General features: G+C 40.0%; 1 long non-coding RNA gene across 1 annotated transcript; it reads right to left on the reverse strand.

Annotated features, from left to right (window-relative positions):
• Positions 1-8,429: 8,429 nt before the first annotated feature.
• Positions 8,430-10,006, reverse strand: LOC122845920. Its single transcript, XR_006373161.1, has 3 exons — positions 9,934-10,006; positions 9,628-9,752; positions 8,430-8,531 (listed from the first exon to the last, which is right to left on the reverse strand). It is a non-coding gene; the product is annotated as an uncharacterized LOC122845920 (long non-coding RNA).
• Between the last annotated feature and the right edge of the window lie 2,902 nt (positions 10,007-12,908).

Genomic DNA, 12,908 nt, shown 5'->3' on the forward strand with positions numbered 1-12,908 from the left:
CAGATGCAAGATGCCTCACTCTGACAGGTTTCCGCTGAGGACGCAGTTTAAATACGTCCTTAAAAAAGGAAAACCTCTGACGAGTATTCCTCCCACACTTCTCTGTCCAGATGGTCAATCTGCTCCAAACTGTTGTAGTAAATATGACGAACGGCTTCTGGTTCCGCTGAGGCACAAACTCAGAACATTTAGGACGAAGTGACTTTATACCGATGAGGAGGAGGGAGTAAAAAATATTCTAATTAATGATCAAAGTGTGGGCCGAGGGCCATCTGTGGCCCCTGAACTGATTTTGTGTGGCCTCTAACTAATCAAACGGTTTGATCTGACCAGGATGTTTAGTTTTAACTGCGGAAGAATTACAAAATGTTCACCTTTAACTGAAAAGTTCAAAAATACACAGGGATCTAAATCCTGCTTTTATTGCTCCAAACTGACTAAATATGTTTTCAACAAATACCTGACAAATATTGACAGAAAAATTATTACTTTAATCACAGTGTTGGGTCTATTTTAGTTCCCAACCTGCAAGGAATCAACCAGAGACACAAATGACTTTTCTGCAGAAAAGGGAAGCTGAGCCAGACACGGAGAACCGTCGTCAAACACTGTCTGTGGTCAACTCCGTCGGCTCTCAGTCCCCAACTGCCTTTTATTATGATTACAAAGAAAGAGGTTGGCTTTTTCACACAATGGATCAAAGACCTTTTACTACAGGATGATCTGGAACCTTCTGTTGACCTGCCCTTACAAGGACACGAGGCTGACCGTTACCAATCAGTTTCACAGGAAGCTGATAAAACAATCAGCCAATCAGCAGCTAAAAAGATAGTAAATTGATCAAATCAGCTGAGGACACAGGAATGTGTAAATGATTCTAGCCTCCAGGCAAACATCCTAAAAACAGTTAATGATGTACTACAAAAGAAAGACGTCAAACAAACACACAAAATAATAATATGAAAACATTACCTTAAACTCACAAGTAAATGAACCTAGATCATTTTTCTAACACACAGAATTCTGACTTTTTGAAACCAAAATTCAGATTTTTATTTTAATCAGAATTCAGACTTTATTCTTCTGAGATCAAAAGTAAAAATGATGATTAATTAAGCTTGTCAGGTCCCTGTAGGACCGGTGTCAGAGTCTGGTCCACATTGCCAGCAGTAAGTCGGGCTCGTTTCCGGTGAGAGTTGGACTCCGCCAGGGCTGCCCTTTGTCATCGATTCTGTTCATTACTTTTATGGACAGAATCTCTGGACCAGCCAAGGTGTTGAGGGGATCCGTTTTGGTGGCCTTAGGATCAAATCTTTTTGCGGATGATGTGGTTCTTTTGGCTTCATCAGGTCGTGATCTGCAGCTCTCACTGGAGCCGAGTGTGAAGCCACTGGGATGGCGATCAGTGCCTCCAAATCCGAGGCCATGGTCTTGAGCCGGAAAAGGATAGAGTGCCTTCTCCGGGTCAGGGGGGGTGTCCTGCCCCAAGTGGAGGAATTCAAGTATCTCAGGATCTTGTTCACGAATGGGGGAAGAAGGGAGCAGGAGATCGACAGGCGGATTGGTGCAGCGTCTGCCGTCAAGCGGGCGCTGTACCCGTCCGTCGTGGTGAAGAGAGAGCTGAGCCAAAAAGCAAAGCTCTCGATTTACCGGTCGATCTACACTGAAAAAAATACCTCTTTGGATGAACATAAAAAAATCATGGAAAGGTTTTCCACCTGATTACTTTGCTTTATTTCAGCACCATGTAACTCTGTTACTCCCATTTAAAGCAAACATGTTGGATCAACTTCATTTATTTATGGTTATTCTAATTTAAATAAAATGTGTTGGCTCAATATAATTTATTAAGGTTGATTCAACTCATTTACTATAGTTGGACCCAAAGTAATTTAATAGAACCAGCCCAACTAATCTGCAACACTTTGGACCAAATAATTTACTGATGAAGTTTAATGGCAATTTAGTTGAAACCAACTTTTTTTTCTCCAAAGAGTTTTTGCGGCGCTAGTGGCTCGTATTTTTTTGAGACAGTAGGCAGTCAGGGTGAGGACGTGGCAAAGGTCACCGGGAGTCGAACCAGCGACGTGCACGTTGAGGACTAAGGCCTCCAAACGTGCAGTGTGCTAAACCGCTGCACCACCACATCACACTGGAGAAACCAACTGATGTTACAGTGATTCCTTCACAATAATTATTAAGTTGATCCAACTCATGAACATTAAGTTAGCTCAACAAACATGCTTCATCTGAAAGAAAACTATTTAATGGTGTGGAAATCTTTTCCATGATTTAATTACGTTAATTCAAAGACTTGTTCCCTTGTTAGTTCAATCAAAGAGTCGTTTTATCCTGAGAAAACCGGTCCAAACAGTTCAGATCTGCCACATGGAAGGTTTGGTGATTTATTTATTTCTGAAGGAATCATCACCATCAATCAGCATCATTGGTCAGTCTTAAGCTGCAAACTTTTCTCATGAGTGACCTGCTTATTGAAGTCAGACCCCCTGCAGAGGGGAAGTGGGCTGCCCAGGGTTCACAGCCACTTTTAATTCCCTCGGTTCAAACAAAGGAAGAAACTCGACCTGCGTCTGTTTCTCTCTGTCTTAAATCGATTGAGAAGAACAAATTCCCTTGTTGTTCCAACTTTTCTCATGCAAGCTACGTTTTTATCATTTTATGCCTTTACTTTTTATTAGCAGTACATATATTAGTAAAACTCATATCATATTCAGTCTTCAGTAAAAGTTTTAAAACTGTAAAAACAGAAAAACACTGGAAACTTAACCAGCTAATTAACCGCAAATGTTTTCTGAGCTTCCAAATGAAAGTTAAAGGGAACCTTTTATGCAGAAATTCTGTTTTTGCACGTTTTAGTCTTCCATCATCAGGTCGCGTTACCTGGCAACCCCGGCTGAGTTCCAGCACGTTTCGTCATCTGGTTTTACTGCTGTATGCGGTGTACAATGGCTGCTGGAAAGGACAAGTGATTTGTTGCTGATCTAGAACGCACCTGCTGCATTCCTGTTAGTTGTGCAGGAGGCTCCGTTTCTGCTTTTCAAAGACGTATAACAGTGCATCTGAAAGCAGGATGATGCACTTAGTGAAATGAGAAAGCCAACAGAGTTCAGTGATTAAAAGGTGTTTTGTTTTTTCAGCTCAGTCAAGGGCTAAAGCAGTGGAACAAAGCTAGATACAATCTGCTTTGGTAAACAAGAAATGTGAGAAATCATCTGGAATCTTTACAAACTGTAGAACGGCTCAGACAAGCCTGAACAGGATTATTGGAAAATGGACTGATGAAAATCTTTGCCTAGATTCAAACAGGTAATCCTTTAAGCACAGAATCAAAAAGAAAAGATGTACATGACTCACCCTGCACTCAACCCATTGGATGATTTATCATTTTTCTGCTTTTGCAAATCAATAATATTTGATATGATCTGGCATTTTTCAAAGAAAACATCCTTCAATGTCAAGATGAAAACTAATTTCTACAAATCAAGCAACAGTTCACCTGCTTCAAGTCAATATTTACAGTTTTGTCCTGCCAAGATCTTTATTGTCACAAGAACAACAAAATTTAAAAAGTGCCATCAGTCAGTGCATATGCTTAAAAATAACTCTCACAATTTACACACAATGTAAGAAATACATAACAAATAACTGATAAAAAACTGATAAATAAGAATAGCAACATTTTTTGCACCTCTGCCCACCACAGCAACACCATCATCAGGTTTTCTGATGACGCCCCAGTGGTTGATTAGTAAAGTTCTAACAGTGAGCTCTGCTGTTTTAAACCCAACTATCTGTTAGTGGAGTATCTGATGGAAGATGAACTAATTTATCTCATAAAGTTTATTAACGCTGGTTCAGCAAAGAGCTGACTCAGAATCACATCAGTCAGGAGAATACTCCACTTCTGCTTTTTGATTATCTCTTTAATCGTTTCTGTAAGATGTAATAAAAACAATCTTCTCAGTTTTATTGTACTATCAGGACTCTGCCTTTTTATATCCTCTTGATCAGATTGTAATATAATTATATTAGATTTAGCTCCAAACGTGATCCATTATGTTTCCTTGAATTTACAGCTGTCCAAACATGCTGGAGTTTCCCCTAGGTTGCTAGGTAACTGCCAGTGTACCCTTGGGTTGCTAGGTAACTGCCAGTGTACCCTTGGGTTGCTCGGTCATGGGCAGGGCTTTGCTGATTCTGAGTTGTGAAAAGGCTCTTGTTCCAAACACCAAAAAATATGAACTTATTGCAGAAAAAAACTGGCAGATTTTAAATTTTTTTTGCAAAGACAAAACTAAATCTAAACTTTAAAGAAAAACAGTTCACAGTTGTCAGAACTGCAACAGCCTGAACTGACCCCTATATTTTGTTATTGTACAAATTCCTACTAGTCTGAACCAGAAATGATCTGCACCATCTTAGTAGGCAAACAAAGCGCAGTGCATGGTTGAAGAGAACCAACAAAAAAAAAGTATATTGATATTGTTGACCAATGTGCATGGGCTGCACAGTGGTGCAGTTGGTAGAGCTGCTGCCTTGCAGCAAGAAGGTCCTGGGTTCGATTCCCGGCCCGGGGTCTTTCTGCATGGAGTTTGCATGTTCTCCCTGTGCATGGTGGGTTCTCTCCGGGTTCTCCGGCTTCCTCCCACAGTCCAAAAACATGACTGTCAGGTTAATTGGTCTCTCTAAATTCTCCCTAGGTGTGAGTGTGTGTGTGAATGGTTGTGTGTCTCTGTGTTGCCCTGCGACAGACTGACCTGTCCAGGGTGACCCCGTGACCCCGCCTCTCACCTGGAACGTAGCTGGAGAGGAACCAGCAACCCTCCTGACCCCATTAGGGACGAAGGGTGAATAGAAAATGGATGGATGGATGGATGGATGGATGGATGGATGGATGGATGACCAATGTGCAAGAGAAATATCAACAAAATGGCTGCTGTTGGGAGGTGGACAAGCTGCCTCTGACATCCTACTGACATAGTTCACTAATTAGTGAACACAAAGAGTAAAATCCCCTATAAATGATTAAACAGATAAAAGTAATATAAGTAATAAACCCGCAGGCTACATGTCTGTCTAAGCTAGCAGATAAAAGCTCCGTCTAATTTGGTTAGTTTGGCAGAAAGTACTATTGTAAGTATCACTGATATTAATATTACACAGAGGGTGGCAGAGTACTGAAACTGTAATGTAGTGTCGTGGAAAAAATACTATTTCCAATCACTGTTCAGGTAAAATCAGTCAGTCAGGTTTATTCATATATTGAGCTCTTAGACAATCAGTAATGAAGAAGGTCTGGATGAAAAAGTTCTGCTAGGCAGAGAAACACTTGAGTTTTATACAAATAGGATAAAAGATCCAAAGCATGGGAAACGGACCGGTTTGTGGAAAACAGCGTCCGACCTTCTACATGTAACCCAAATAGTGAAAACTTGATGGGAATATTCAAGAACTGAGAATAAACATAGAGCAATACAACTAGCAGGTGTGACCTTATTGTAATTTTTCCACATCAGTAGTAATAGTTGTAATGGATTATATTGTTTATAAGTTCGAGCCAGTTGTAAGCTTGTAGTGTGTTTACTGTCGGACCGAACCCGGCCGGTGGTCTCACAGAACAATAGACTTCAGATATCTTACTGTGACATAGTTAACGCTAACAGTTAACTCTAACAGTTAACGCTAACAGTTAACGCTAACAGTTAACTAACAGTTAACTAACAGTTAACTCTAACAGTTAACTAACAGTTAACTCTAACAGTTAACGCTAACAGTTAACTAACAGTTAACGCTAACAGTTAACGCTAACAGTTAACTCTAACAGTTAACTCTAACCCTGCCTGTTATTCAGACAAGTGGAGCCAGGCGTCTGCAGAACGGAGCTGCTTTCACCAAGAAGCTGAGACGGACGAGACGATAGAAATCAGGTGGAAAAAGATCCAGAAGGTGCAGAATAAATAACAAAGTTTTATCCCTGCAGAGGGTGAACTGGGTTTGATTGCTTCATATGAGCTATCAGACTTTTAGTAGCGCTGAATCGAAATGTGAAATGTTTTATTTAGGGTGTCGTAGATTTCAAAAATATTTTGCATTTTCACAGTTGTGATCTACGGAAGATAATTAGGGCCACTGACAAAAAAAAATCTGACTTTAAAATCATAATTTTGAGAAAAAAATTCATAAATCTGAACAATAATGTGAAAATTCAGAGATTAAAATCAGAAATCTCAGAAAACAAAGTCAGAATTGTCAAATTAAAATTGAAACTCTAAAATTAAAATCAGAATTCTGGGACTGAAATCAAAATTTGTATTAAATCGGAAATTGATTAATTCTTTGCAACCCTAATGAGCACCGTGGGAAATTTAGAAAACTGATGGGAAAAATTAAAACAAATTCATCAATGGGGGTTATTATGATGGACTTTTCTTTCTGAATAATTGAAATTGGTATATCTAATTTAATATCTAATTTCTGTGTTGTAACTCATAGGCAGCTTGTTAAAGTTGAAAACATGAAGGAAGGAGATAAAATAATCTCCTTTAATCCCTCAAATGTCTTTGAAAAGTGATGGATAGTAGGAGGGGACATATTTACATCACTGATTGGTCATAAATAGATGAAACACTCAATTCCTCTGGGAACATGAGATAAAATTAATAAGCGTTGGATTTACTTCATGTAAAACCGAGATTTGCATTGAACTGTTTGTGTCCATCACAGCAGCCGCTCGGCTCTTCATCACGTCGAAGATTTCAGAGGATTGTTTCACTTTTTAATCAGGCGCTGATCCGTTAATTCAGCTGTGAAACAAGGAGGCAGCAGAAATGACAAATGAGCTGCGTTTGCTCACCAGCAGGAGAATTATGGCGTCCTAATTAGAAGAAGACGAACAGAACCCGGGTCCAAACGGAGGTTTCACAGAGACCCGTCTGCACCGCAGTGGCTGCTGGGAAGCTGCTTGTTTTTTAAATTAATTTGTTTAAAAGTTGATTCAGCGCTGAAATAAGTGGGGATGTTGTTGAGTCTGTGCTGATGTAACGCATTAAATATCAATAACTGCATTTCCATTTACTGTATAATTGCGCAAATTAGAATTATGAGTATAAATTTGCTTATTCACATGTGATGAGTTTTTCTTAAATAAATGAAATGGTGTTTTATCATCATTGGTGAAACATTAATGTTTTCTGTCCATCTTTAACAGAAATAGGATCAGGATTAAATCACTAGCTGGAAGAATGAAAATAAATTTTCCAAATTGAAACACAAATAAAAAAAAAAAACTCATATTAGTTAATAAAAAGTGTTAATGGTTACAATAAGGAGTTTTTTTGTTGCTTTTTGGCTGTTTTACATAAAACTGCCTTGGAAACATTTTGTCGCTTCACACGAGTCAGTTGGTCATCAACAGGAAGTTACTACTGGCGGAAATGATGAGAAAGAAGACAGGAAATGGCTGGAAGATGATGTTTTTGAATGATTTATCATGTGAACAAACTCATGTGACTTTAATTGTGTTTTTGATTTAATTTGTTTTTTGACATTAGAGGAATATTGAAAAGGTTTTGCACACATTTATAATGGGAACTCAGTTTATTTAAGGATCAGGATCAAGTCAGTAGCTGAGATTCAATTGACCAAAAAATTTTACAAATTGAAATTGGAAAATAAATTGCCTTAATGGAAACACAGCAATTTCTAAAAAAAAATTCCATAGAAACTTTTTCAGCTAAATCTCAAAATTTGGATTATTGTTGAACTGCAGTCAGAGGCCGAACAAAATCAGTCCCAGGGCTTAGCATTCACATATGCAATTGAACCGCTCCAGAATTCACTTCAATCGGGTCTGAGGTTTGTAGGCGGACCAGAGTTTGTTTTTTAGGTCAACTACGCATTCACACCTCCCAAAATGAACCGGACTTTCCAGACAAACTGATTGGAGTTTGATTCAACTGGACTAAACATGACTGGTGGGAAAGCACTCTAACAGAATATGTACATCTATGCATCCTTAAAGACTCTTAAATTTAAGGCCTTAAAATGTCTTGCATGTATTTTAAAAAATGTAACATGAGTCTTAAATTTTGTTGTGGAAGGACGGTTTAATGTATAGTTTACTTTTCTGTCAGGCAAATGTTTGAGTCGCACGTAGACATCTTCATTCTATTCTTTAACTCGAGTCGGTTGACGCTACTGCTAACTAGCTGCTAACAAACCCTTGCTAGCTTGCTTGTTTTTTCTATATACATTTATCAACACTGGCTTATGTCTGTGGTGTTGTACAAAAACGTTTGGCGCTATATCTCATCCATCCATCCATCCATCCATCTTCTTCCTCTTATCCCGGTCGGGTCGTGGGGTCAGCAGCTTCAGAAGGGAGGCCCAGTCTTCCCTCCCCAGCCTCTTCCAGCTCCTCCAGGAATCCCAAGGCGTTCCCAGGCCAGCAGAGAGACATCGTCCCTCCAGCGTGTGCTGGGTTTCCCTGGGGCCTCCTCCATATCTATAACCTACAAAATATTAAGTTTTCTTTTGATACAGGTCTTAAATTTGATTCACAGTGGTCTTAAAAAGCATTAAATTTGATTTAATGAAACTGGAAGAACCCAAGATTTTGCTCCAAAAGCAACTATTTAACAGATTTTTTATGGTGTTTGATCCACCATATTTTTTACACAACATAATTTCTGTTCCTTATTGTTCATTTTGGTTTTTTAGAAAAAGAAAAGGAAAAGAAGAACACAGTTGAAGTCTCCCCACTGCTTCAGAAATACTAGAATAAATGAAAATCTTCAAATCAAATTCCTCTCCTTCCTCCTCTCCTCTCCTTTATCTGCAGCCAGTGGATCTCGGCCCTCTTTCTGTTGTTATGAGGCTCTTCAGGGATCTCAGTGACATTTTCCTCAGGATTTACTCGTCCTGATCAGCAGCGGTTTGCCCTTTGCCCTCTGATTTACTCTGATCTCTGGTTCTTGTGTCCACATGACTTGTGCTCTCTGGCTTCTCCCCAGTTTTACAGCAGTCCTAATAAATGCTTTTAGTTTGAGCCTCCCTGTATTTAATCACTGGAACTGCACTTGAGTTGACAGAAGGGTTATGTTCGCCTTATTGCACCCATTTCACCAATCTGCCTCCACCTACATGTATGCATAATGTGAACTTATTAGCTTTGTTTTAGATCTGTGCACTCTGCAGTTGTTAAAGCAGCTCCAGTGGGGAATCTGTGGGTTCAACAGCAGACAGATACATAAATAATAACCTCAGATTGTTCAGCAGGAATAATGATCGTACACCTTGCAAAAATATTGATGCTAAGGATTTTAAGTGTGCATTCACAACAGCCATGGTTAGTTCGCTTTAATCAAACCCCAGTCCGTCTAGAAAGTCTGGTTCGGTTGGGGAGGTGTGAATGTGTAATCTGACAAAAACAGCAAACTCTGCTGTAAATCCCTCCAAGCAGAAAACCGACACAAGACGTTCTTCGTTGTTACTGGCATTTAAAAACTACGCCGTGAGAACTGTACAAACACAAAATACATTTTTACAGAAACACATTCACATAGAGAATAGACAACTATCACACAAAATGAAATACAAAATGCGTACCTCATTGGCTGCTTCAACCTGAAAGGGTTAATACAAAACTGTGTAACGTCTTCTTGTAATCCAGAAACCTCCATCAACTAGCAACAAACAGAAGCATGCTGCCCTTCACAGAGTACCGCGCGTCACTAAATATGTGCCGGAATGAAACAACACATTAAACATTGGTTCCGCTTCGGAACCATTTGCACACTTTATAATAAATATAAATATTTTACATAACTTTAACTTATCTACACCAACTTAGAATCAAGAAATTAACCCAAACTGTATAAACTGCTGCTGATGGCAGCCACATCTGGTACAAACCTCAGGCTCGGTTTGGTTGCATGTGTGAACGCCAAGCAGATTGGAGACGGCTCCAAACACAGGAAGTGGACTACGGTGCAGGGCATTCTGGGTAAATTCAACCAAAACAAATGCATTAGCCAAGCGCTAGCAGGACAAATGGCTCTTAGACTTTTACCAAAGACAAAATCCTACAACCTCTAAAATCTGATGCCACTCCATTTTTGTCATTTTGTGAACAAGGAAGTTGCATTCATGTCTTCTTCTGAGGTTTTAGTGTTGCTTCTCTCCATAGTTCTTGGTGCAGAAGAGGAGGGGAAGAGGTTTTTCAAAGGGCTTGGTTCATTTGACACAGCGCAGTGTGAAAGCAAATCACACTAGTTAAACTAAACCAAAGCATCAGGTGTGAAAACAACCTAAACCTGGGAAAGTATTTCAGTAAATCAGCTGAAAATCTGATTGGTGTTTTTAGACAGACCTGTGAAAATACTGTTAAAGTAATCAATGCAACTAAAGATTTATCAGTTGAGTTGAACTAAAGATAAACGTCTGATCAGTTTCTCAAGATCTTCGTTCAGGTGATCGAAAGCTGAAACTTACGGTTCTGGTCTGAGTCCATTAAATCCCGTCTTGATTTGAGTGTTTCATATTCAGTATTTCATGTTGAGCTCCTTTCAGAATGAGCTATGCTTTGGTTGCTAGGTAACGAACTGGGCTTGGCTGGGTTGCTAGGTAACGGCAGTGCCTGCTGATAGGTCACATTCAGAAGGTTTTTAAAATGGCTTGTTTTCCAGAAACTAACAAAAACTTTAACTTATTGCCACAAACATCTGAGTGTTTTCTGTGTCTGTTTGTAGAAAAATACGGACAAAATGTGAGTTTTAACCTTGTTTTAGTGACCAACGTTGTTCCTTTAGAATGTGATTGGGAAAAATGACACTCAATACAATTTTCATAAGAAAATCATTTTATGAACCACTTCACAGTTTTTAGAGTTGTTTTATTCTGCCACATAAAATCCCAATAAAGCTTGTATTGTAATATGAGAAAAGGTGTAAAAGTTTAAACCAAAGGTCGTGCAGATGATGCGATCTGTGTAAATATATTTGTGTCAGAACATAAATCATCTGAAAGCCATCAGAATGGAGCAATCTGGGACAGAAATATCATTTTATCAACACCTATTCTTACTAAGACGGACTCCAGACACAAGTAAAGCTCCGTGGGGGGTCCATACGTATCATCTTGATTTCATGCTGCATTAAAATGTAATGGCTGCTGAGGATTGGTTTTGTCTCAGCTGTACAAAGGTGTACATGCATTTCTTTACTGATTATAGACTCATTATGTTTCTGTTTGTCTAGAAAGCAGAATCAGAGATTGAACTCCTCTGTTGTCACTACAGCATGGACAAAATCCATTTGCATTTTGCTCTTCATGCATTTTAAACCAGATTAAATGCTTTAATTAACTATTCTTTTTTCAAAGTGGAAAGACTGTGGAACAAAAAAATGTTCATTGTTGGATGCGTACGGTTGAATTGTTTGCTAATTTTCTCTAATTCCCAGACATAAAAATACACAACCAATATTAAAGAACTCAAAACAAACTCCTGTATCTTGCTGAAAAGTAACTTTTAAATTTGTTTAGTCTTATTTTAAGTGTACTAAAGTAGATAAAGAATATTTGGTAAGATTTTGTGTTTTACAACGTAATAAAAAGTTAGTAAACATTAATTATCAACTTGAAAATAATTTTTTGAATGTAAAGTCTGTCGATACCTAAAAACACAAAATATTTGGTTTATTTCAAGCCAATTTAACTGACGGACATTTAACTTTTTTTCTGACAGTTTGAAGAAGTTTTCACATTTCTTAGCAAAACAAATGATGTTTCAAGGCAATTTTAGTATTTTGTCCCCCAGACTCTCCATACGGCTGTTTTGGCCAATTTATCTGTTTTCTGCTGCACTTGTTCAAGAGACAGTGACAGTGACACCAAACTGATGGAGTTTAGGCGAAAATTCAGACTGCAGACGTCACACAGCTGATCCACATCATCATCACCCACCAGCCCCGCTGCAGCCAATCAGGATCGGAGCGCCGCGCCGCTCCAGCCAATCGCCGTCCACGGATCCTTTTAAAAGGACAAGTTGCTTCCTGCTCATCAGCCGCGCTTTGAGTTCAAGTTCCAACCTCTCCCACATTCAGTCAGCTAGTTTCAGCTGCCTCCCGTCCGCAGCAATCCCGGTCCTTTCGTCCCTAATCCAGCCCGCAGAAGCACCTTCCGATCATCTTCCCCCTCTTCCAGAACCAGAACCAGAACCAGATCCAGATCCAGGGAGTGTCCCTCACCTGCCGGCTGCGCTCCTGTTGACTCCCAGTCATTCCTCACCGATCTAACCGCCCCATCAGCGGCAAGCTGGAAACTTTTCCATCTTTCCCTCATTGATGACGCAGGCGTCCTCTGCCATCCGCCTGGTTTCCCGTTCCGGTTCACCATCGTCAGCTGCTACGGCTCACTGGTGCTGTCAACCTGCAGCCAAGCGCTGCTTGTCTCCACGATCCGCCGTGGCTCCATCGACGCACGTCGGCTCTTCCTGCTCGTCCCATCATGGACTCGATCCGTTTCCTGATCATCTCTACCAGTCCACCTCCAGGAGAAAACCGCCATCTGATCGCTACGCTCACCCTGAGTATCTCGGCCCGCAGCTGCTCTTCGGCCTCATCAACCGGGAACTTTGTTTACGCCCATCGGGAGTTGTCTAGGTAAGACGTACCCGCTCCTGATTTCTTCATTCTTCATACGCATCATGTCACCGTCAGCGTGCCACTACCTTTAACTCAAGTTTATGTCTCCTCCTATTGCCGGTCAGTTGGCATCTTCAGGGTCTCGTTTTGGTCAATCAGTTAGCAGAACCGGGTTTTAAAACTGTTCTGAGTCTCACGGTCCCGCCTTCTAATGGCGGACGCTCTTTGTCAACCTCATTCTGTCAT

This window comes from Gambusia affinis, linkage group LG16, assembly GCF_019740435.1.
Source record: "Gambusia affinis linkage group LG16, SWU_Gaff_1.0, whole genome shotgun sequence".
NCBI classification, from domain to species: domain Eukaryota; kingdom Metazoa; phylum Chordata; class Actinopteri; order Cyprinodontiformes; family Poeciliidae; genus Gambusia; species Gambusia affinis.